At 42.3% G+C, this 24,302-nt stretch overlaps 1 long non-coding RNA gene across 1 annotated transcript; it reads left to right on the forward strand.

The window, feature by feature from the left end:
• The first annotated feature begins 51 nt into the window (after positions 1 to 51).
• LOC307044427 lies at positions 52 to 16,339 on the forward strand. The gene is made up of 4 exons (XR_013809640.1): positions 52 to 351; positions 1,279 to 1,394; positions 1,939 to 13,904; positions 14,308 to 16,339. It is a non-coding gene; the product is annotated as an uncharacterized lncRNA (long non-coding RNA).
• Positions 16,340 to 24,302: the final 7,963 nt, after the last annotated feature.

Consider the following 24,302-nt stretch of genomic DNA (forward strand, 5'->3'; position numbering starts at 1 on the left):
CCGGTCACTGAAAAGGGGGCCGGACTCCGTCCAAGCTTTCTTCCTACTAAAACCTGCGGATTTTAAAAACGGACAGTGTGTTAACTAGGACAGAGGAACATGGGTTTATTAAAGTTAGAGTAACAATACAAATGTGTGAAGTCTTTATCCAGAACTTTAAATTGTTTCTCATTATCAAGTACGTGGAGTCGCTGAGGACAAATGACGGCCGGCATCGGATGAAGACCTGACACACACCTTTTAATTTAATTGTTCAGTGTGTCAAAATATTCGAGGAATGATGGCTGTTTTTTTAAATCCTCCTGAAGTCTAAGAACTGCAGAGCTGAGCCGCTGTCTACAAGTTCTCATGGTGAGTTCACTTACCTCCGGACTGTTTCCGCTCTCTTGCCAAACTCCTATCACAAATGAATGAAGCTGGAGTTACCAGAGCTTTTAGGCACACTTGCATACAATTGTAGACATTCTCCATGAATGTAACCCCATTAAATCATAAAGATTCAAAATTCGGCACTTATATAATATTTAAAAGGCCTGTAATCTGATAAAAAAAAAACTTGTAAGAATTGCTTTATCTGTTTCTTGCCAAGGGGGGCGATGAAGCGGTGTCAGAGCCAGAAAAGATGTTAGGGTGGCAAAAGTAGACTGTTGCTTAGTGAATTCATTAACTCGGTCAATCAAAATAGTTTTTTGATATGATATTAATTGAGATGCTTCAGGTGTTCTTCTACAGAGTATAGATAAGAAGAAACTACAGTGCTGCTCACCCCATTATGGGGAAAAAAGTGCTATCAGATAACATTATTCAGGTCTGTATTTAATGGCACAATTACAGTTGAATAAAGGCATATCATCAGCCCAGTGTCTAAACTTAACATTCAGTTTTTATATAAATAAAGTTACTTTTAGTGGATGTTTCTTATTATTTCACATATTGATTATGGAGACAAAACATTAATGTGTTAATCTAGCACAATAGCAATTGCACAAAGTCACTCCAATGTAAAGAAATCAGGTAATATACTGATCAATTGTTTCTTTTAAATTTGAGAAATCAGTTCATTCGTAGATTAAAATAATCGGTAGATTTGAACAAGGGGATAGTTAACGGTTTCACTTAATACCGGTGATTCTCTTTTTTTCTTACTTGGGAGTCCTTGTTCAACCGTGTCTTTATTTGCCACCAGGTCACTGAATAGTCAACATCTAGACGTTCATTTAAAGTAGCTAATCAGTAATCAGTGGTGGGTTGCATATCACAGTGACCCTCTCAGCCCAGTTTATTCATCCGTCTCCCTTCCTCCCTTGGGATGATGGTCGGTTTGGTTCCCACAACTTCCCAGGCAGAATGGGAGTGTGGAAGACTGAGGGAAACTCTTTGACAGTAGGAAAATAGTAAGTACATCTCAAGCAGTCAAAGGCAGAACCCTTCAAAATCACACCCTTGTTTGTACCTGTTAAAGTGGGGAGTATATGGTTGAAAAAATCCTCCAGGAAATCTCTTTAACTCTGCGCATTTTTGCTGTTAAATGTTTCTGTTGCGCTTCACGATCACTTCCTGTGTCATTTGTCGAGATTAGTGCATTATTTCTGTATCTTACTTCAGAAAAATAGCCGACTACTTGTATTGTCTTGATTTTTTTCTTAAAAGCTTAGAGTCTACTAATCTACTTGGTGTTATGTTAAAGCGTGTAGCAGCAGGCCAATGATCTTCTAGGATTTGTAAATGTGTGCCATCACTCTGTGATTCTGAACACTTGATGTAGACTTTTAATCTGAATGTACAAAAGCCATTGTTGCAATCCATTGCTGCTCCAGCTCACTAGTAATTGACTGTAGTTTTTACGTTGCACAACGAAATGCGCTGTAGAGGTTACACAGGAAGTCCTGAAGTTATTTGGAATTGTGTGTGTGTGCCGTGTTGTTTGTGTTGATACAGGCCTCTGAGCTCTTTGTGTTTGAGGAGGGATCTCCGGCCTTGCATGGCTGGTCTCAGGGTTGCCATGGAGACAACCTGTTGGACTTCCTTAATTCTCAGCCCATCCCGCAAGACTTTACAGGGCAGGGATCTTAAATCAAACTGAAAATGGGAGTGAGGGGGGAGAAGCATTCAGTCTATGGCAGGAAGGCAAAGCAATTCTATTTTTTGTGGAATTATATAATCCATAAACAAGTATAAATTAAAAAATAATGTGACAAAGGGCAGTGAGTTTAGGGATTGAAGGTAATGCAGTACAGCCAAATTGAACTTGGATACAGTCTGTCTCAAAACTTAAGTTACCTTTTGTTATCCTTTCAAGCTAAGCTAATTCAAATAAAGTGTTTAAAGTACGGGTAACAGTCTGGATATTGTTAGCCTAGCTTAGCTTAAAAACGGGGGGAAACTGCTTCCCTCCAAATAAAACCGTCTACTTGCTAATAATACATGAAGCTCACTAATTAAACGTACCAATTGTTTAATTTGTATATAAACATATACATTGTGTTGTAGTTTTCACGGTTGTTACCTGCTGAGCTAGCAAGGCTAGCCTTTTCCCCTACCTCCAGTTCCTAGCTAAGCTAGCAAAGCTAATCACCTCTCAGCTCATTCTGTACTTTACTTACAGACATCCGAGTGGTATATCTTTTTTTTTTTTTACAAATGTTGAGCCCATGTTGCATGTGTACAGTGTGTAAAGGAAAATCTAAATCTACATGTTAGTGGGCATTGATTGACAAAGACCCTGGGTTTATTATCAACTTCTCCAACATCATTGCTAAACATAGTTTCCTGCCGGCCCCTGGTACTCTGTACCCGAGGGTGTCGAGGGACATTAACCCGCAGGGTTCTTTGTCGTTTAGCAGTCAACAGTGTTAATAATCAAAGTTCTGGTTTCACGGGCCACCAGCTCAGTTAGTGTTCAGGACCCTGATTGGAATATCCGCTGGTCCGTTTAACTGCTGACAGAGACTGATATACAAGGTCAGAGAGGGAGCTGAAGGCAGGAGGAAGGGAAGGGGCAGGATCTGCGCTATCAGATAAAGAATGGACATTTGTAGGAAAACTTTAACTACACACACACACACACACACACACACACACACACACACACACACACACACACACGTTAATGCATAAAGGTCATACCCTCTGTTGAGTGTTGTTCATAAAGATTAAAAATAATCAACTTAGGAAATCAAGTTGCCAGATAAGCTTGAATTCAAATATTGCTGGATGGTATATCATCAGTTTAAGTCTAGAGATTTAAGGATGCTGGTTGTTGAAGGAAAGTGCTTGAGTTATTTGAGAATGTTTTTGAACGTGTAAATGTAAAATCCATTCAGATGAGCAGTAACTATAGCGGAGTGGAGGTGTAGCTTGACACTCAACGAACACAGGTACTGAGTCACCAAATAAACTTCAGTTAAAAGTCAGTTTGGGTAAGAGCTGAATAAATTGTTTACATGTGATTGTTAAATGCATCTACCAGATAAGAATGTTCATTATCCCTGTTTTATTTTGTATTTGATTTGTTTTGTTATTTGTGATTTTAAACTTTTCTTGGAACCCAGGAAGTATTTGAAAAAAACGTATAAATTGTAGTTTCTGTCCCTCTAAAGTCAATTTCTTTGAACATTCTTGACTGTTCAAAGTCTCAAGTTCTACATTTGTGTAGGTAACTAATTCAGACAGAAGACAAAGGTAGATGATAACTTCCTGTCTGGTCTAACGAATAGTGAGAGCAGTTGAGTGTATATTTATTTGCTGATTGTTTCCACAAAGTTACAAAATAAAAGAGAGCTCTTTTATGAGTTTTGTGGCTTTCTCAGACAAAAAGGTAAGTGCAGTTCTACATGTCAGGTGAACTTATACTGAGGTGGAACAAAAGATGTAACATGTAAGTTGTATTCAGGGAAAAGTCCTAAAGTGCATAGAGAGTTAAGTGGTTTACCTTTTTGTAATACAAACATCAGCAATGAATAATGGCCGACGTTTTACTTTAAACTCTCGGGTGATGAAAGAAAAGGACTCTAATGGCTCACCTTGGCACAGACAGAGGTCATCTCAAGTGCCTGTGTCCTTGATGTACTGCAGCTTTAATGGTGTTTAACCTGGCACACTGTGGCTCTCATTGTGTCGGTGTACATAAGTGCCTCTTGACTGGATGAAAGAACACACAACCGCCTGCCATACTTTAAAGGTTTTCTCTGTAGCAGTTTCAAACACCAATAAATCACCATTGAACTCAGTGGCACCATGGCATATTTACTGTACACAGATCAGACCATGATATACTTTACCTCGCACCATTGCCATTTGTTATGCTAGCGTTTTCCAAATCTAAATGTCCTTAACGATGTTGCTTCCCAACTGTAACACTTAACTGACCTTAGAGAGTATAACATTTAAGATTTTAAAATGATAGTTTGGGTGATACACTTTTTTGGCTTTCTCAGAAAGAGTTGAGAATTGATCAGCGTCATGTTTGGGCATAAGCCTAGGGTTAGGGTTAGGGTTATTCAAAGATGTAAACATAACATTCTTACCAGCACCTCTGAGGATCACTGATTCACATCTAATTCTTCAAAATCCAGATTTAAACAGAAATATGTCATCTTAATTATGTGTTTGGATGAATCATGCATGTGGTAATTCAGCTGTTTACCCTTGCTTGTGGTTTTAAATATCAGTTAAAACGCTGTTACGCCAAATGTCCCTGGTCGACCTGCTCTCAGCTTTCTAAGAGAACCTTCCTTGTCCAAACAGAAATGGCATGTTCGTATTGGCAGTGAGCAATGTCAAGGCTAGAGATTTTTAATAAGAACTTCTGTCTGGATTGCATGAAAGACAAATCGAAAAGAAAGGTCATGCACTACTAGGTATGAACTTTTACTGAAAAGACAGGCACATTAAATTGTGTGATCAGTTATTGCAATCTACAGATGCACAGTACAGTAGAACACAAAATACAAATATGAAACTGAAATAAGAATAATATGTCCTTTTTAAGCATTACTTTAGATTCAGACCTGTAGCAGACACAAGTTAGACTGTAGGCCTGCTTTTATCTCCCACCTTCCTCCTCTTACTATGCCTCTCTTCTCCTTCTCTCGCTCACTCTCTCTCCGATCGCTCTGTGTTAGCCGGTTGCCAAGTGCTAAGAATCTGGGGAATGCAGGATTGCAATGTTCTGATAAAGTTGAGAGAGAGAGAGAGAGAGAGAGAGAGAGAGAGAGAGAGAGAGAGAGAGAGAGAGAGAGAGAGAGAGAGAGAGAGAGAGAGAGAGAGAGAGAGAGAGAAAAAAAAACAGGTCCTAGCTAATGTTCGGCGTGCTGATGCTTAATGTTCTCATTTAGTCACTTATTGTAGAAGCTTTAGACACATAGAATTTTCGCACTTTTATGTGGTAGACCAAAATGAAAATATATCTTAAGCTTGTGTTAACCACAGACCTTATTTGAGTTAGCTAACAACAAACGGGTTTAAAATACCGTTGACTTCGAGATGAGGGAACGGGAAGTGGCAAAATGCTAAGTCATTTCCGGGTTTTAGGACTCATAAACTATATACTCATACTTAACTTAGCTTAGCACAAAGACTGGACACAAGAACACATATAGCTTGACTCTAGTCCAGATTTCAGAGATACCTAAACAGATACTATGGTCTCACAGAACCGTTAGCAGGCTGCTACTGGGCAGTCCGCTCTATAGTCTCACCCACACTGGCTAGAAAGTAAGTCAGCTAAAATCAAAACAGTTACATCAATTCCTGTATAGAAGCAAGTGTCAAGAGCTACAAGTTGCTTTGCTATTCACACATTTAATTCAGTTTAAACACACAATGGTTAGAAAGCGCTGCTTGCTTTACAGTAGCCTGACACTTTAGTCCTTTGTTAGCGAGAGAGGGAGGGAACGGGGGAGAAATGGCATTCCTGTCTTTATCTCAGCACAGGACACACATGTGATTACATGCTCTCTTGCTCTTTCACTCTCACACACATACAGTACACACACTCTTTCTCCTCTCTTTAACACACACAGACATACACACAAAGGAACATTCATGCTCATGCTTACTAACAAAAGTTTAGAAATGCACTGTACTGTGACACACACACACACACACACACACACACACACACCCACCCACCCACACACAGTTATCATGAGCAACTTGTGGGGTCCCTTCCATCTTTTAAGCAGGGGCATGGCAGTCAAAAAATGTGTGTGTGTGTGTGTGTGTGTGTGTGTGTGTGTGTGTGTGTGTGTGTGTGTGTGTGTGTGTGTGTGTGTGTGTGTGTGTGTGTGTGTGTGTGTGTGTGTGTGTGTGTGTGTGTGTGTGTGTGTGTGTGTGTGTGTGTGTGTGTGTGTGTGTGTGTGTGTGTGTGTGTGTGTGTGGGAGTGTGGGAGTGTGGGAGTGTGTGGAGCTGTGGGAGTGTGTATGATGGCTAACCAGAAAGGCTGAGTTGTGTTTACATGGTAAATATGTGTGTGTCGGGAGTTAAGGTTGAGGAATGTCACATGCTGATAGAATGCTTACTGGACAACAAAGCCAGGGAAGGAAAACGTGGTGGAAAGCATTAACTCTGCTGGTCACTCAGTCTGCACCACTGTGTGTGTGTCGTGTATATGAAGGAACGTAAAACTAAATGTGAAAGGACATGCATTTAAAGTACTTCGTGTATGATAATGAATTACTGTAGGCATCTCTGTAAGTTTGAGAAAGAGAACAGCACAGAGTGACACACACAGGAAGTGTCCTCTATGGAGGAACCATTTTGGCAGTGGGACAGAAAGCTGGATTTTTCCACGAAAGTTATGTAACTGTTCTCTCATGTGAATACTGTGTGTGGGTATCAATTCCTGCATTGTAGATACTCTGCTGCTGATACATAATATGCTAGTGTGTGTGTGCGTAGAGCAGGGGTGGGGAACCTTTTTCCTCTCAAGGGCCATTTCAATTTTTACAACATCCTCCGAGGGCCGTAGAAATTATTGAACTCAACGTCTGCTCAAAATACTAAAATCACAGCCCATTCATTTCGCCTTTCTTTCATGCTGTGCATAGAAAAAGCAACCTCTTAATCCAGATACTTTACCATGACTCGCGCATGCACGTGCACGGTTGTGGCATGACCACCAAAACAGAAAGATATGGACACAAGATGTTTGCAAATGTATTTCGTTTTTAACCTCCTCTAGGGGGGTCTGGGGGCATGCACCACCAGGAAGATTTATTTTAAATGTTGAAGTTAAATGCATCAATCTGGTGAACTTTGAGAGCAACATTAGGAGATCTATGGATCTCTCACCACCCATATGAAAAATAAATGTAAGCAGATTTTTTTCTTTATGGATATTTTACAAATCACTCGCCTTTCAAACTGTATTCTTGTTTATTAATAATAACGTCATATAGTATGTTATACCTGTTTACTTTATTCTCTTATTTGTTTATAACTATAATGATCATATAAAGATGTGACTTTACCTCACTGGTTGTAGAAAAAGCTTCTTATATTCGTTAGCATAGCTAGCTAACCAGATGCTAATAACAACAAAGTTATTGACTGTATGACAGATGAACAGATCACCACTGGGCTTACAACTAAAGACACAGCCACGCAAAAACTGCGGCATGTGTACGGCTCCATATGGGTACTGCAATTTGCCGGAAAAGTGCCGGAGCAGCGTTCTGGTGCTCTCCGTCAGAACTGCACCACTGTCAGACGAGACATATACCACGTGATGACACGTTAGGCTCGTGTTGTGTTCAAGGACCCTGACCTTGGCCAGGAAAAACAGGAACTCACTTGTTATAATTATTTTGCGGTCTAGATTTCTTGATTTTTTTTCTTTTTTGCGTGTGTTTAGAAATTACCTCGAGGGCCGTACCAAATGGTCTCGCGGTCCGTATACGGCCCGGAGGTTCCCCACCCCTGGCGTAGAGTCTGAAGTTTCCCTGCAACATTAGATGATATAGCAAACAGAATACCTTTCTTTTTGAGATGCACAGATGTATATCATCATTGCTAGATGTCGGCTCTATTTACTGTCATTGGCCAATCATCCAACATCACTATGTAACACTCGTGCTTCTATTGGCTAGCGCTCCAACACATTGTACATGATAAGCCGTAAAAGGAGAGGGACATCTTTAATCGTTTGACCAATCACAAGAGAGCCGGCCAGCTGGCCAATCAGAGCAGACTGGTTTCGACATAGGGTGAAAAGAGGTGCTGCAGCACAGGCAGTATGAGAAAAATAAAGAGCTTTTTGAACAATAAAGCATGGGAACATTTCACAGTAGGGGCTGAAAATGAGCACAATATGTGATATTTGATCATGTTGGACAAATCTAAAGTTTGTCTTTTTGAGGGTTAGAACACAGACAGAGGCAATCCAACAAAACGTTTAAGTATTTCATAGCGCAACTCCTCTCCTCTCTGTGAGTAGTTGCTGCTGCTGCAGGAGGAGTGCATGCTGCAGGATTTCCTCCCTTTTTTAAAGCCAATATTTTCAGGAACGGGAAATGAAATCCAACTTTCAGAGAGGCTTGTTGACTTCTGATCACTTTCCTGAAAAAAAGTATTTCCCAACTTTAAAACTAAGGCTATAATTCACTGACTGTAAGCTCAGCAGCCACGAGAAGTTGTCTGTCTGAGGCAAATATCTCACTGATGTTGTTTTGCCTGTTTACATTGTGTTTAAGCACAATGGCTGTAATCATATTAATTATATTGGATTTAATTAGGCTGGCCAATGTGTAACCAATATGTGAAATCAACCATGAAAACACAAACTCAGAACAGCAAGTTCATAAGCTGCAAACAAGCCAAACCCTGCTAAGTAAATCAGTGGAATTGGCTGGAACATTTGCACTCCTATGTTTTTCCTAATACAGATGAAAGGAATTGACAGACTGGGATTTGGTTTATAGTGCATTGTTTTAAACAGAGCAACCCTTTTCATAGATCTAAGAACCCTCCTTTTATTTGTTATGGTGTCTACAGTGGAAGAACTAGAAACAATGGTAGTTCTTAGAAATCTGTTTTGTGGTCAGTTCAGAATTAGTTTCTGACTTATATCAAAAGGAACCTCGACCGGTCTAACACACAAGCTAATGCAGCCAGACTTTACTTGGCATATATTCTAAAAGGTCAAATAGTGACTCATCAATCAAAAGCCGGCTTTAGCAACTTTTATTTTTGGCGGTGCGAATGCAAACAGTAAAAAAATCCTTGAAAGTCTGATGATCGCGGGGAGCTCCTACTGGCAGTTCCTCTCAGGGAGACCCTCGAACAGTGCAGGGAAATTCAAAATCTAATCTCACCATTCCTAGAGGTGTGTGTGTGTGTGTGTGTGTGTGTGTGTGTGTGTGTGTGTGTGTGTGTGTGTGTGTGTGTGTGTGTGTGTGTGTGTGTGTGTGTGTGTGTGTGTGTGTGTGTGTGTGTGTGTGTGTGTGTGTGTGTGTGTGTGTGTGTGTGTGTGTGTGTGTGTGTGTGTGTGTGTGTGTGTGTGTGTGTGTGTGTGTGTGTGTGTGTGTGTGTGTGTGTGTGTGTGTGTGTGTGTGTGTGTTCTCTCATAGGGGCTGAATCCTCTCCGGGCCAGTTGGCAGTCAGGGCTACTGTAAACATCCTTGACTGGAAGCTGGTGTTTGGTTCTTGGGCTTTCAGTCGGATGTTTGCAGCAGCCAACTGCTAGTACCATCCCCACGCTCCACCTGCTGCGAACCCCTCGTAACGGGTCTGGCCCGCACTGTGGGCAATAACACCACTGTGAGTATAGTGACTGCTGATTCACTGGATCCTTACGGGGGATATCAACACATGGTAAGATGTAAAGGGTATATGGGTTAAAGGAAATGATAAACACAAGGTAATCATGTTTGCCTATATTTAAAATGAGAAAATATAGGATTAAAATATAGTTTGAAAAATACTTTCGTTCAAAGACCTCTCTTTTTATTGTTGACTTACTGTACTTACTTAATTTAACAATGACTACAACAGCGCTTCGAGAAAGATAATGGTCAATTTTAGCCATACTAGATTGCATGCATGAATAGTTACTGTCATGGACTAAAATGAAACTTATATACCAAGACTTTAGTTACTAACTAAAACAGGATGGGGCTGTCTAAATATAATTAAAGATAACAATGCCTTATTTAAACAGGACTAAGAAAAGCAGCCACCAGAATGAATACTCGGCTGCTGTACTATAATACGATATAAGTTAACGATTGGTCAAAATTAAGAAAAAAACAATATTTTTTACTGTAAAGAAATGTTGACCTTTTTCTCTGAATTCTGAGATTAACATAAAAAAAAATAACTCGTTAGGCGCTTTCACACCGCAGTACTTTTCCCGCTTTATTTCGGATATAGTTCCTATATGTTGCGTTCACACCAAAAAGAGCCGGAACTAAAATGAGTTCATGAGAACCTTTTTTACCCCCTTTTCCGTCCCTGCTGGAGAGCAGGTACTTTCGTGGGAGGAAAAAGGTTCCTATGTCTGATTGGCTGGGCGGATTGCAAACCACGCCCCGTAAAACTCAAAAAAAGTTTTGTGAAGTCGCCATTTTATTATCCTCGCATTAGCATTAGCCCAGCGCACAAATGCAGAGAGATTAACTTATGGCAACACAAAAGAAAACATGGGAGCGGTGGAGTTGGGGACTGGCTTCAGTAGAAGCTGCAGGGAGTCCCAGCAGCTTCTACTGAAGCCAGTCCCCAACTCCGGGGACAGAGTGGATCAGGAATGTGATTCAGAGATAGTTGTCTCCATTCAGGCCCTTCGGTTCCCAGAGGAGGGGAGCGGCTCCATCCTCTCAGGGGACGAGGAGAGAGGAATGGAAGGCAAAGGATAACCGGAAAGAGCAGCAGAACGGGAACGAGGAGAATAAATGAGGGAGATGCAGCGAGTTTGAAGAAGAGATGGGAGTTCAGACAACAATGGTCATTCCTGAATGGGTTTGGTCTGGATTTTCTCCCCCTTCATCAGTTAGAGCTGAAGGGATGTGGGTGTAACATACACTACAGGACCACAGACAGGGAAGGAAGGAAGCATTCTAATATTACAAACTCCCCGCCCCCACATCCATCATACAATGAATGAAAACATGCTGTGCCTCTTGCAGTTTCTGTCCAAACAGCCTCAGCGTTTCCTTCCGTGGTGCTGGGAAAGCCAGGAAGTAGAGTTCAGCTTTCAAAAGCTCCACTACATTGAAAGAGGCAGATCATGCAGCAGTTGCTGCTACAGTATTTGGAAGTAAAACAAGTGATAATCCAGCATTTCCTGTTAAATCTGTCTCAGTAGAAGAAGAACAAAGGAAGTATAGTGCTAATAGACACAACAGAATGCTTTCTAATTAAGATCTAGATAGTTGGAAAACTTTGTCCGACTGTTTTAAATGTAATTTTCCTTCAATGTTAAAATTGTTTACAGTTCTCATCCGGAGCATCTACCTCCTGATTGGCTCCGTAGCCTTTTTGGGTAAACTGGATGATGGATGGAATGCAGGAAGGTTCAAGATTGTTAGGTGGGAGCCAACAGGAAGTCAGGTGACATGGTGTAGAGAGGGACAAAGTCAGCACAGGGAGGGGTTTGGGGTATAATGATGGGCATATAGAGTGGTGCAGGAATGGGTCAGCATATCTGGTTCCCTTGAATTGGAGTCAATGGTTTTTTGAGGGGTTAGGGTTTTCAGGTCAACAAAAATACATGATCTCTGCAACTCTACAGCATCAGGAGACTCCCAGGAGACTGCTGTTCTGTGTGAAACTAAAACGTTTTTTTTTTACTTTAATAGGTTTACCCTTGCAACGTATGTAACTTGAGTTCTATGACAAACGTACTTATTTAAGCCTCTTTTCCTAAAGGTATCAACTAACTTCATGCACTATTCAAAATTGCTCTTTTGACCTCTGAGTTATAGGCAGTGTAAACATCCTACACTCTCGGTGTCTCCCCCTGGTGGCCGGGAGGAGGTATGTTTATTCTGCCTGGCTCAGGAACTCAACTAGCTGCTGTTGAACAATGTCAAAAAGTGGCAGAACATAAAAACGACGCCGTAAACGACATGGTGAAAGAGACCAAAATGCCTTCAGATTTAAGGATTCAGTGAGGGTCTCATTAGACCATGCTCTATTCAGTGGGAAAAGGTATAGAGAAAAGGACCATGAGAGTCGAGTTGAGGCAAACCCAACGATCCTCTGGAAATGAGGCAATAAACGTTGGTATTTCAAGAATTTGCTTCAAGTTAGACTTTCGATACACAAACTGAACAACCTACCATGGAAGTTAATTTTTTCTCCTTTCAAATGTCTGCAAAGCAATTTTGGAACGTTAGTATATTAGCTAATGTAAGTTCTGGAGCTTTAAAAAAGGGCATCAACAGTGTTCAATCCAACTTGATATAAGTGTGCAGCAGTCTGTATAAATAAAGATTTATTAGAGTATCAACCGAAGGATTTTCAGTTGCTCTGACATCCTTCGTTGGACTGCTGGGGAATGCTTGTCATTCAGGACAGGAAATGGGGAGCGGCAGATCTCTGATTGGCCCGTTTCCCTGACCCAGCGACCTCGGTCATGGCTGTCCCACCGGAGCAGGGACACACAAACGCACACTTCAGAGTATGTGACTTATTAGTCCAAGAACATTACAAATGAAGACTTTTCAGTGTTTAATATTTCTAAGAACCTCTTAATGACCACGCAAATGTGATTCCAAACAGGTCCACGTACGTAACTTCATCAAAAACAGAAACTAACATAATTTATTTCAAGGAATGAAAGTCCTATTGTGTGTGTGTGTGTGTGTGTGTGTGTGTGTGTGTGTGTGTGTGTGTGTGTGTGTGTGTGTGTGTGTGTGTGTGTGTGTGTGTGTGTGTGTGTGTGTGTGTGTGTGTGTGTGTGTGTGTGTGTGTGTGTGTGTGTGTGTGTGTGTGTGTGTGTGTGTGTGTGTGTGTGTGTGTGTGCGTGCGTGCTCTGGCATGTTAAGTGCCGTTAGGAGGAAAGACGTACAGAGGAAGCAGAAGCAGTGGGTGTTGTCCGTGTGCGCTTGCAAGTCTGCTATTCTAGAACTAAAAATATACAATCTGTAATGTATACATAGGACGGGAGGATATGGCTGTTTCAAGGGTAATGTTTGTCCAGTGCTCCAGCTTGAAATTGAAAGGATGTGATTTCTGTTTATGAACACTAGAGGTCATACCCGCCATATAAAGATATATATTTTAGAAGAGGTGGGGGCCTTTTACACCAGGAGTTACTTTCAGCAGTATTGTATTGAAATGATGTATTACAATACATTTTTCTTTTCGCATTCATGAATCAAGCTTGATGGCCTTTTACAATTTAAAATGTTTTATTGCCTGGAATATTTGAGTGTCGACACATTCTTTCCAAATCAACCCGTTTTAGGGTCTTGTGCCCCCATAAATAATTGTTTACATCGACTGAAATAACTTTTATATTACAATATAGGTCACTGATACTGAGCCAACTCCTTCAGCTAAGACAACCCATGAGAGGGGTTGACAGTTCTAGAAAATGTATACAAATAAACCTTAAGATAAGACTTTGAATATTTTACTGTTTTAACAAAAAACACTGTCGGTACTGAAAAGTAATATGATTTGCACATTGCAGATAAGAAGTATATTTTTATATTATGTATTTTAATTGTTTGTTTCTGTACTCTATGATTTATTGTGCTAATGTGCCCTTTACACATACCGTATCTAAGGTTACTTTAGCAAATGGCCAGGTTTGATTTACTCTGTATTATTTTTTAAGGCGCAGTTCCTCCTCCTGTCACGAGGTGGAGCCAGAGCATCACTGTCACACCGTTTACACTTACAGTATTACACATCTGCACCGCAATGCAATACCAACCATTATGATGAATGTAACCTTGTAAGTACACATTTGGAATATGACACATTTAACAATGACTTTACAGTTAACGTGCTGATTATATATGGTACATTTTTACACATATAGATGTCAAATAAAAACCCATATGTGTTATAATGTAAGTTAAAATAATATATATATTTTTAACTTAAAGTTAAATATTTTACCAATCTTTAAATTATATAAATATATTTTATTTCCCCCTATTTTATTTTCAAATGTATTTAAATGAATTATGTGAGTTTTTGAGCATGTCTGAAATATATATAAACAATTCAGAAATGCTCATATTATTTGTTTCAGTACAGATTAAAACCTGTAAGATGTTATTATGATTGGCTGATGATTCAATAAAATGAATTATGACTAAACATAATGTGACTACCCTGGTTTTTGCACACAGTTTCTGGAGTATAGTCAGCAGGTGTCTGTATCTGGCTGCTGTCATTGATCAGAGTCAGACACAAGGCTGCTGGTTGCTGAGGGAAACAGAGAGATGTTCCTGTTTAGGGTACAGCAAAAAGCAGAAGTTGACGGCCTGCCTCAGCTCCAGTTTCTACCACAAGACAGAACGCCCCGAAACCAAACCGTCATCGAGACTGAAGCAGCGCCACAGTCAGGAGGTTCACACATAACAGCATTTCAGTGTGAGAGATTACACAATAAACTATGGGGAGTACAGCCTCAGTGCTGCTGATGTCCAGGGTCTCCACTCAAACCTGACGGAGACAGAAGGAAAAACAACAAATACATGTAAACCCTTCATGCACATAATGGTCAAAGTGTCAGCAGTCATTCCCTCTAATGTCAAGTGGGCATCCTTTATAGAGGGTTTATAGGTTGCATAAATAGCCTTATTAACATTAATAAATAATTTATAAGAAAGTTTTGCAATTTTTTGATCATTATATTCTATCTTTTAATTAAGTAGTTTACTTTTTTTAGTAGTAGTAGTTTTTAATGTTAATAGATAGTTTATAGATGTTTTTTGATCAAAGTGGTAAAATGTCCCAATCCAAAGTGTGTTCTTATTATTGGCTAAGTTATTTCTGATCTATAATACCTTAGGAAATGACATTACGTGAACAGCTGTTAGCCTCAGTATTGTTTTCTTCATGTGGAAGGGTTGGGGGAAATTATTATATTATATATTTGATGGCTAAAGGAAATAGAATATCGACAATGCCATCTGAGGAAACAATATATCGTCTATCAAAAACCTTGAGTAAACCATTGATCACACAGATACAGTAGCCTACACTGAGGGGCAGAGACGTGTTTAAAAATAAATGTATTTTATTTACTTTTTTAAAACAAGTGCTACTAGACAAAGCTGTTTATTAATGAAGGCAAATACCATCTTCACGTGGCTATGTCTCGTCTGAAAGGAGTGTAGTGCCGCTCCAGCTCTTCAAATATTGCAGTACCCATAAGGAGCCGTACACATGCCGCAGTGTTTGCGTGGCTGTGTCTTTAGTTGTAAGCACAGTGGCGATCTGTTGTTATTAGCATCTGGTTAGCTAGCTATGCTAACGAATTTAAAGAGCTTTTCTAAAACCAGGTGGAAGAGAGCTCTCTCCTGAGAGGTTCAAATAACCTCAGCCCAGTGAGGTTAAGGCACACCTTGACATGATCATTATAGTTATTAATGACACATTAGAGACTAAATGAAAAACAGGTATAAAATACTATATGACAGTAACAAAAAAGTTGTTAAAAATAACAAGAATACAGTTTAAAAGGGGAGTGATTTGTAAAATATCCAAAAAGAAAAATCTGCTTCCAGTTCTGTTTCAAATGGGTGTTGAAAGATGTATCCATAGATATCCTCATGTTACTCTCAAAGTGCACCAGATTGATGCTTTTAACTTCAATATTTAAAAAAAAAATCTTCCCGGGGAGCATGCCCCCGGACCCCCCTAGAGGAGGTTAGGTCCCCCCCATCATGTTCACATGGATAGGATACTAAATACATTTGCACACATCTTGTGTCCATATCTTTCTGTTTGGGTGGTCATACCACAACCGTGCACGTGAATGCATGCGCGAGTCATGGTAAGATATCTGGATTAAGAGGTTGCTTTTTCTTTGCACAGCATGAAAGAAAGGCCAAATGAATTGGTTGTGATTTTAGTTTTTTAAGCAGAGGTTGAGTTCAATCATTTCTACGGCCCTCGGAGGATGTTGTAAAAATTGAAAGGAAAAAGGTTCCCCACCCCTGCTGTAAATAATAATAAAAACCCTTGATTTATAACTTAACATCTCTGTCTCCTATTGATCTGAGTATATTATAAAGAATAGCCAGTTAATTGAAGCATTATAGCACAGGCCTTTGTCAGATGGTATATTACGCTGTTTTTTTCCTTCTTCGAATAGTTCTCTCTTTTTTCACCATGCCTGTGTTTGCATCACTGATAAGAAACATAGGTTTAAAAAACGTCTTTATTACACATTTAGTTTATACTTAAAAGTCTGATAATATGAAAAGCTTATGTGTACAAAATAAGATGGAAATGGGGTTGCAGGCTACGCTATGTGGGCCTACAGTGCTGCTATTTACTCACTACAGGTGCAGTCAAAGCAAACAGGTGAATTACCCATGATCCCCAGCAGTGAGGGGGTACTAGCTTCACTGCTGCTGCCTGAATATGTTTAACAAATAAAATTTCTGAACAAACGACACATTTTTTATCCTAAATACCTTGGTTTCTTTTCTTAGGTCACATAGTAAACTAAAGTAGAAAACATCTTAGTGGTATTTGTCTTTTATAAGAGTTGAAAACAGGACGCAGCAGAGCTCCCCTGCTGTATTACAGACCCTCAGACTGATGGAACTAAGTGAGTGTTGGTGATTAGCAGCCTCCAGCGGGGTCTCAGACTCCCATCCTCTCCTCTCTAGGATGAGAGAGGATCATATTGTGTGATATCTCTTTAAAGGCTCGGCGGCGTGCTGCTGAACATGCTGGGAGGAAATGGAGGACGAGAGGACAGGAAGCACATGGAGACACCATCTGTTGTTGGGCAACAACGCAGCAGCAAAAAGAGAGTGCAGCACAGACAGTATGAACTATGTGATGGAGGTTCTACAACGTTCTAAAGGAGGCGGCTAAACTGCTGTAGGCCTACATATAAGGATATGCAGACAAATACCAATGAAATAGTTAAACATCATATCAAAAACATGTCATAATAAGCATGTTACTGTTGTAGATTTCATTTTTATTTTATATTTTATTTGACATTTTACTACTTATTATTATTTAAATATCTTTATTTAATTGTATCTTTTTATTGCAAATTCTTAATTAGACTTATTATCTTTATATCAAAAATGTATTCTATTTTTTTATTGAATCTCTAATTTATTTTACTTTAAATAAAGCAACTATGCCCCTTTGTATGGAAACATCTCGTAAAGGTCCCATCATATGCTTTTCTGGTTATTACCCGTCCCCTTGTGTGTTATGTAGCTTTTTCTGCTTGTAAACGGTCTGTAGAGTCACAAACCCTCAAAGACAGTGTGAGGTGGATTTCCCGCTGTGTTTCCCTGCATTACTGGTGTCATGTTCTGGTTGCTAACAAATGCCATTGTAAAACATAATCACTGATGTTCCGCCGTAACGGTGGTGGACTCATCAGAACAGAGTGGGCGAGCTGACCTATCAGAGCACACTGGGCTCACAGCAGGCGCGCCGGATTCATTTTAGAATTGGGGGGGCCAAAAAAAGTGCGTGTGTATGGCCCAATCCCAAACTACGCCCTAGACACTCCCCCTCCGTGACGGAGTGAACTCCGTGGAGTGACACATGAAGCTCCCTCCTGTCAGATGGAGGGAGTAAATACAGCGGCAAGCTTTGGGACAAACTCCCCTCTCTCCGGCAGAAACAGGAAATGCCGTAACGGCTACAACGGTTTCAAATCAGCATCTCTTTGACAAAAAATGTAAATGAATAACTCAAATAAAACTCCAAACGTCTTTAATTGTGTTACTTTTTTGTAAAGCTCTTAGTTTTAAACCTGATGTTTATAAGCTTCTTAGTGTTTGCAACAGTCTGTAAATATACACAATTTTATAATAAAATGCACACATTCACCTTTTTCTAGACTAAACACAGGTATGATCCTAAGTAAAAAAAAAAATGAGGTTATCATGAGGTTGTTAACATCGCAATTTATCACTATCGTTTAGTGGTTTTGCAAAGAATTAACCACTCTGTTTTTGTACCATTCTGCGTTGAAGTACCTTCTCTTTGCCCAAATAATCTACTAGCGGTCTCCTTTTTTCTGATAGTTAGCTGTACAGCTTTAACCGCCTCAATGTCCCGACAGCAAACCTCCATGCAGTTGGAACCAGCCTGTTTCGGTTCAACAACGGCGGCGGTGGGGTCGGCGGCGGTTTTGACAGTTTCTGCGGCCGCAGACTAGAGCTGCTGCTTTTGGGTTCATCTGGCTTCGCTGTTTGAAGAAGGTCCAGCCTCCGGAGATGTGGTAGTCAGGGATGTGACCTTCCAGTTGTTAAATTTAAGTTTAGATTGACCGTATTTAGTTTTCTTCTGCGCTGGTTCTTCTGACATGTTTGCAAGTGTATATATTCTTTATAGGCCTATCTCTAGGTTAACGGCTGACACACAGAGCAGAACAACGTAACAAATAAAGTAAACAACGTAACAAATAAACAAATCTAAGCTTTTTTATTGGTTGTAATTTACATGGATACATTTGAATGGTGTGACAATGTACTATTTGATTGGGTTAAAATGTACATATTCTTCCTGTTATGTCTGCCTGCTTTATTTTACCTAATGCAAAGTGACCTGCTCCATCGAAATCGTTCGCATTGACCCAAAGACACATTTTGATTCCTAGCTTTCTAATGAGATCAGGATTGTTTTTGTACTCCAAATATTAAGCAAAATATGTCACATTATATAATGACTGTTACAGAGTCATCGTTTTGAGAAAAAGGCCTTTAAAGTGTTTCTCTTCTCTGGAATCCATCGATCTGATTGATTATTAGCGGAGCAAATGATCAAAAATACTACGGAGGGAAGATATTTTCGTTTGGATTACTGCACTCACGGGAAACACCGGCTGTTGTTATGCCTGTTGTGATGTTAAATTAGGCTACTCAGTTCTCCGCTTGTAATTATGCCATTACAAACTTCAAACCTGTATTTATCATCTGCATTTGCCGAAACAAGTTTAATATTTTGAAAGCCAAGACTTTGTTTATTTGAAATCAGATGAAAACGAACTGTAACGGACCCTGCCGTGTTATCTATGATTACTATGCCTTACATTCATAATTTCAGCGGGAGGGAGGGGGAGCGGCGCTGCGGAAGAGCAGAGTGGCCAGTGAGAGGCGAGCTGTGGTCTTCCCTTTACAAGCTTAAAAAATGCGTGTAGCTAATGAGATTGAATATATATAACAATACAAAATAACAAAATATACACAGCTAGATCAGATCGCGTTTTAGATGCGACTTTAGAGTAGAAGGGAATTATTGAAACGGGATTTGTACAGTGTTCCGCGCCGCGTGTATATACGTGTGTGTTTGTGTATTTTTGCGTTTGTGTGTATTGTGTTTGTTTCCCGGGGAAAAGACTCACGAGAAACACCGGCTGTTGTTATGCCTGCAGTGACGTTAAATTACTCCGTTCTCCGCTTGTAATTATTCCGTTACAAGCTTCAAAGTTGTAGGCCTATTTATCATCTGAATTTGCCGAAACAAGTTTAATGTACTGAAAGCCAAGACTTTGCTTATTTGAAATCAGATAAAAACAAACTGTAACGGACCCTGCCGTGTTATCTATGATTACTATACACCTTACATTCATAATTTCAGCGGGAGGGAGGGGGAGCGGCGCTGAGGAACAGCAGAGTGGCGAGTGAGAGCTGTCATCTTCCCTTTACAAGCTTCAAACATGCCTGAAGCTAGTGATTGAATATAACAATCAAAAATAACAAAATGTACACAGCTAGATCAGATCGCGTTTTAGATGCGACTTTAGAGTAGAGGGGAATTATTGAAACGGGATTTGTACAGTTTTCCGCGGCATCTGCTGCTGCGAAAATGTGGGGCAGGGCTGAAAAGTGGGGGGGCCAATGGCCCCCTGGCCCCCCTGCTTCCGGCGCCCTTGGCTCACAGGGGGGGGGGGCAGGAGCTCCAACAAGCCGTTTTGGACAGAGAGTGAATACACATGCTATACAGAGATGCTGTATGAGAAACTGTCACGGTTTGTGAAACAAGCAGGACCCAAATGCAGATATAAACTGAAAATTCCTTTATTTCAAGGCTATGATATATCTATACAATGACAAAACAGAACACTCACCGCAGAACTAGTCCTGGAACAAGACGAACCGACCCAGACAGACAGACAAACCCAGAACTTAAATACACACAAGACTAATCACACAACAAGACACAGGTGAGGAGGGAGGAGAAAACACAGGGGCCCAGGTGAACATAATCAGACAATTAGACACACCAGTGAAACTAATGACAAGAGGAAAAACACAGGGAAAAGGACCAGACAATAACCCAGAGGAAAACATGACATGGAAAACAGCAAAACACCCAAACCTACAAAACTATAAACGTGACATAACATGAGAATCGTGACATAACCCCCCCCTCAAGGGACGGATTCCAGACGTCCCCAAAAAAAACAAAATCCAGCAGGGTGGGTGGAGGGGGTCTGGAGGACGGGTCTCGGGCTGACGGCCCGGGGGCAAGGCAGAGTTCAAAAAGGGGAATTCGGGCGGACGGCCCGGGGGCAAGGCAGAGTCCATGGAGGGAATCTCGGGCGGACGGCCAGGGGGCAAGGCAGAGTCCGAGGAGGGGTGAAGACCAGACAGCTCCGGAGGCAGGTCAGGAGCCAGTGTCGGCAAGATCCCCCATGGTAGAGGACACAGGACCGGCAGGACCCCCGGCAGGAGAGCAGTCGGCGGAATCCCCAACGCGACAGGACATGGAGTTGGCAGGACCCCCAGCGGAAGAGTAGTCGGCGGGACCTCCAACGTGGCAAGACATGGAGTTGGCAGGACCCCCGGCAAAAGGGCAGTCTGCGGGACCTCCAACGGCTCCAGACATGGAGTTGGCAGGACCCCCGGCAGAAGAGTAGTCTGCGGGACCTCCAACGGCACAGGACATGGGGTTGGCAGGACCCCCGGCCGAAGAGCAGTCTGCGGGACCTCCAACGTGCCAAGACATGGAGTTGGCAGGACCCCTGGCAGAAGAGTAGTCTGCGGGACCTCCAACGGCACAGGACATGGGGTTGGCAGGACCCTCGGCAGAAGAGCAGTCTGCGGGACCTCCAACGTGACAAGACATGGAGTTGGCAGGACCCCCGGCAGAAGAGTAGTCTGCGGGACCTCCAACGGCACAGGATATGGGGTTGGCAGGACCCTCGGCAGAGGAGCAGTCTGCGGGACCTCCAACGGCTCAGGACATGGGGTTGGCGGACCCCCGGCAGAAGGGCAGTCTGCGGGACCTCCAACGACACTTGAGTGGGTTGGTTCGCCAACAGAACCCGGGGAGCTGGCGTCGGACGGACAGCCAATAGGAGACGAGATGCTGGAGTCGGCCGGTATGCCGAAAAGACACGAGGAGCTGGCGTCGGACGGACAGCCATCAGGACACGGGGAGCTGGCGTCGGACGGACAGCCAACAGGAGACGAGGTGCTGGAGTCGGCCGGTACGCCGACAGGACTCGAGGAGCTGGCGTCGGCCGATGAGTCAGCAGGTGACGAGGAGCCGGAGTCGGGACCATGGTTACTGGAGCCGGCACTGAAGCCGGGAACATGGCTGTAAGGTCCGGTTCTGGAGTCGGAAACATGGCTGTAAGGTCCGGTTCTGGAGCCGGAAACATGGCTGTAAGGTCCGGTTCTGGACCCGGAAACATGGCTGTAAGGTCCTGTTCTGGAGCCGGCAACATGGCTGTAAGGTCCGGTTCTGGGGCCGGAAACATGGCTGTAAGGTCCGGTTCTGGAGCCGGAACCCTGGCTGCTGGGCGCGGAGCGGAAGCCTGGGCCCTGGCTGTGGAAGCCAGGTAATGGAGTATGGAAGCAAAGCTGCGTGGGCCGGTACTGGAGCATGGAGCCATGGCTGCTGGGGCCTGTTCTGGGGCTGGAACCATGGCTCTTGGGGCTTGAGCTGCTAGCTTGGCCTTGTGACTCCTCCTCTTAGCAGCCGCCTGAATACTCCGTGGACCTCCATAAGCCAGACGAGTTCCAGAATATGACTCCTGGACAAGAGCAGGAACTGGGGCAGAAGCATGGGTTGACTGCAGACGGAACCCCCCGAGGCGTATGGTGCCAGGTTGGGAATTGGGAGGCCGGGAGCTAGCATGCCTGGGGCTAGCAGGCCGGGAATCACACACAGGGAGGATCTTTGAAATCCAGCCAGGTAAGAACTTCACCATACCTGGTTTCTCTCTAGCCATCTGGCGCGCCTCCGACAACACAGCCTCCCGCTGCTGAACTCCGGGTGCTCTCTTCCATCTATCCGAGCAGTTAGCCAAAAAAAAGGAAAAATGTAATAATTCCAGCTCGAACGGATCTGCTGGGCCCATTTCTTGGTCGGTTCGTACTGTCACGGTTTGTGAAACAAGCAGGACCCAAACGCAGATATAAACTGAAAATTCCTTTATTTCAAGGCTATGATATATCTATACAATGACAAAACAGAACACTCACCGCAGAACTAGTCCTGGAACAAGACGAACCGACCCAGACAGACAGAAAAACCCAGAACTTAAATACACACAAGACTAATCACACAACAAGACACAGGTGAGGAGGGAGGAGAAAACACAGGGGCCCAGGTGAACATAATCAGACAATTAGACACACCAGGGAAACTAATGACAAGAGGAAAAACACAGGGAAAAGGACCAGACAATAACCCAAAGGAAAACATGACATGGAAAACAGCAGAAACACCCAAACCTACAAAACTATAAACGTGACATAACATGAGAATCGTGACAGAAACCAATGTGATTTTGGAACATTGAACAATATAAATCTATTCTAGTAGACCTCAACAATGGAATTATGATCAGTAGAAATGGCCATGACATGGGACCTTTATGCTTGTCTTAACCACAGACCTGATTTTATGCATCAAACCAGAAAAGCCTTTTAGAAAACCATATTTGAGACGAGGTAACCTGAAGTGGCAGAATGCCATCTTATTTCCAGGTTTTAGGACTCATCCCTGCACATAAACTGGGCAGCGCCATCAGGATAATGTTGAATTTCCATGTATTAACTGCAAGGCTAAGACACTTCCTTCAGCAATACCTGCTGAACATCAGCATTTGATGCCATGGTGGACATGTTAGCATGCTAAAGTTAGCATCTTGCTCCAGGCTAAGCTGACCCTGAAGCTCCAGAGCACCTGCAGACCTTTTAGGGGTGTTTAAAGATGTATGACACACACACACACACACACACACACGCACACATGCACACACGCACGGACGCACGCACACACACAGCCATTTGTTGCTACCTGCTTCCATAATTTAGTGTCAGGAGCAGTATGTTGAGTGTGGGGGAAACTTCTGTAGCAATGGAGAGTCAGGACTCAGAGAGACACGAGGAGAGCTGGAGCTTTGATGGCAAACACTGATGGTTCATTTGGAGTTTCGGCCAGAGAGTTGACAAGACACGTGGTGTGTCACGAGTTGACACAGCGGTTGCCAAACCAATTCTGAAGAACTCTTCTGCAGCTCAAGGTTTTAACTAGTTCAGAGTGTAATAATCAACATTCTTTATCAGTGAGACCAAACATTATGGACCCTGAATCTAACTAAAGCTCTCGGCCATAGAAAAGAATGTGCGCCAGGGAACCTACGTCCCTGAACAGTAAACTACCTCATGGCGGCTTGTGCTCTGTCATAGACTGGCAACAACAATGCGCCAAAGCTGCCCCTCCTTACTGTACGTCTACACTACAGGCATCAAAAAATGCTTTCAACGCTTCGCCCATTCACTTGAATGGGGTGACGTAGAAGATTTTTAATCTTCGCCGAACTGCATTGTGGGGAGCATGGCATGGCTTTGCAAGCATCACGAGCATCTATCGGCATCAGCCAATGAAATCCCGTTTATGCAAATCCCGCCAGTGCAAGCGCAGCCAATCAAACCGCGTGCAAGCTGGGAGAGCCAGACCGCAGTTCATTTCCTCATATTCCAAACGAGATATTACGGTAGCAAATCACCCGGTTCTTTACGACCGGAACTATTTACCGGGATACAAACCGGAGGAACCAGGCATGGAGGGAGGTGGCAGAGACAGTGGGTGAAACTGATAGTTTTTTCGCCTGTTTGGAGAGTTTATATCCAGTTTACTTTGTTTTAACATAAGCTATTGCTTTGTATGTCGG

Source organism: Notothenia rossii (genome assembly GCF_949606895.1).
Source record: "Notothenia rossii genome assembly, chromosome: 6".
Taxonomy (NCBI): Eukaryota; Metazoa; Chordata; class Actinopteri; order Perciformes; family Nototheniidae; genus Notothenia; species Notothenia rossii.